The sequence below is a fragment of the Orycteropus afer genome, unplaced genomic scaffold (genome assembly GCF_000298275.1).
Source record: "Orycteropus afer afer isolate SDZICR_OR568_19922 unplaced genomic scaffold, OryAfe1.0 scaffold00364, whole genome shotgun sequence".
Lineage (NCBI taxonomy): Eukaryota > Metazoa > Chordata > Mammalia > Tubulidentata > Orycteropodidae > Orycteropus > Orycteropus afer.
In genome coordinates this window covers 1,332,700-1,335,324 of record NW_006921951.1, presented here as the reverse complement: position 1 = coordinate 1,335,324, position 2,625 = coordinate 1,332,700, and positions in this window count along the sequence as shown.

The window sequence follows — 2,625 nt, the reverse complement described above, 5'->3', positions numbered from 1 at the left end:
TTCATGCAAATTCTTTTGCTAGTTGGGGTTTAGTCCACTTCTATATCCTTCCTTTCAAGGCTCAGGGGTCCAGGATTATCTTCTGTGTCTGTGTTGACTGGTTTCCCTTTTCTTTGTTGAAGAGGGTCTGTGCAATCTTTCTGTCTATCCACCATCTTGCTGAAACCATTGTTAAATTATCTTCAACAAAATTTTACTTATATTTGATATTAGTGTTATTGTTCAATAATTTGCATTTTCTATGGGATCACCTATCTTTGGAATGAATACAAATACAGATGTTTTCCAGGCAGTTGGCCAGGTAGCTGTCTTCCAAATCTCATGGCATAGAAGAATGAGTGCCTCCACCATGGCATCCATTTGTTGAAACATTTCCTTGGGTATTCCATAGCTTCCTGGAGCCTTATTCTTCATCAGTTCCTTTAGTGCAGCTTCAACATCTTCCCTCAATAATGTTGGATGTTGATCATATGCTGCCTCCTGAAATGGATGAATATCAAACAATTCTATTTGGTACAGTGACTCTGTATTCCTTCCTTCTTCTTTTAATGTTTCTGGCATCATTCAATATTTTATTCATAGAATATTTCAATATTGCCACTTGAGAGTTTAATTTTTTCCTCAGTTCTTTCAGCTTGAGTAATGCCAAACATGTTCTTCCATTTTGGCTTTCTAACCCTGGGTCTTTGCACATTTCATTATAATAATTGCCTCTGTCTTCTTGAGCTGTCTTTTAAAATCTTCTGTTCAGCTCTTTCATCCTGTCATTTCTTCCATTTATTTTAGCTATTTTCTATTCAAGGCCTAGTTTCAGAATCTCTTCTGACATCCATTTTGGTCTTTTCTTCCTTTTCTGTCTTTTTAATGACCTTTGGCTTTCTTCATGGATGATGCTCTTGATGTCATCCCACAATTCCTCTGGTTTTCAGTCATTAGTGTTCAATGCATCAAATCTGTTCTTTAGGTGGTGTCTAAATTCAGGAGGTATATAATGAGGGTCATATTTTTTTCTCTTGTGGACTTTCTTTAATTGTCTTCATCTTCAACTTGAACTTGCATATGAGCAGTTGACAGTCTGTTCCACAGTCAGCTCCTAGTCTTATTTTGGCTGATGATATTGAGCTTCTCCATCATCTCTTGCCACAGATATAGCTGATCTGATTGCTGTGTATTCTCTCTGGTGAGGTACCTGTGAATAGCTGCCATTTATATTGTTGAAAAATAGTATTTTCCATGAATAAGACATTGGTCTTACAAAATTCTATCATATGATCTCTGGCATCATTTCTATCACCAAGGACATATTTTCCAACTACCGGTGACTCTTTCTTGTTCCCAACTTTTGCCTTCAAATTACCAGTAATAATCAATACATCTTGGTTGAATATTTTGTCAATTTCAGACTGCAGAAACTGGTAAAAATTTCCAATTTCCGTGTCTTTGTTTTTAGTAGTTGATGCATGAATTTAAATAATAATAGTATTAACTGGTTATCCTTGTAGGTGTATAAATATTATCCTATCACTGATAGCAAGCATTATGCTTCATAATAGATCTTGAAACATTCCTTGTGATGATGAATGTGACTCCATCCTTCTTCAGTTTGTCATTCCTGGCATAGATTGTCTGATTCAAAATGACCAAAACCAATCCATTTCAGCTCACTAATTCTTAGAATATTGATCTTTTTGGATCCCATTTTATGTTTGAAAACTTTGAATTTTCCTGGATTCATGTTTTGTATATGCCAAGTAGAAAAGTAGGTAGGGAGATATTCTATAGACACAGTTTACAATTGACAAGGTGCCAGGAATTATGATCATCTTTTTGCATGTTCTTTTTATTAACTACAATATTTCAATTTTATCAGTTGTTGTTGAGTCAATTAGAGTCATGGTAACCCCATATGTGTCAGAGTATAACTATGCTCCATAAAGGATTTTCAGTGGCTGATTTTTAGTATATCACCACCTTTCTTCTGAGGCACTCGTGTGTTAACTCCAACAGTCAATGTTTCATTAACTTTTGCGCTACTCATGGACTAATTCAGTAATTTTCTCTGTATCTTTGACTATTCTAATCATTAACAAAGCTGACTTTTTGTAAGTATTTTTAAAATTTTTATATTTTCTACTTATTAATCATTTCTTTCATTGCATTTGAATTTCAAATCATAATTAGTTAAGGTTTCTCTGTGTCCAGGTTATAGATGAATTCACTCATGTTTTCTTTTAATTATTCTATGGTTTTATTTTCTACATTTAAATTTTATATTCATATGGAGTATACTTATTTATTTTTCATATTCAGTGAATGTATCATCTCAGAAGACATATGATGGTCACATATGATTGTCTTTTTTTAGAAATGGTTATTTAATGATTCCAGTACCATTTTCACAAACATTACAACCTTGCTCAAGAGATTTGAGTAACTATCATAATTTTACACTGCATATCCATAGGTCATTGGGTTTATTTCTGAATTTTTATACTAGTTATCTGGTTATCCTTTATATTCATGTGCCAAAGCTACATCATTTTAGTAATACTAGGTGTAAGAGGGAAACCAGACAGAAGAGTAGTCAGCCCCAGGCTTACAGGTGAGGAGAGACAACGCAGGGAC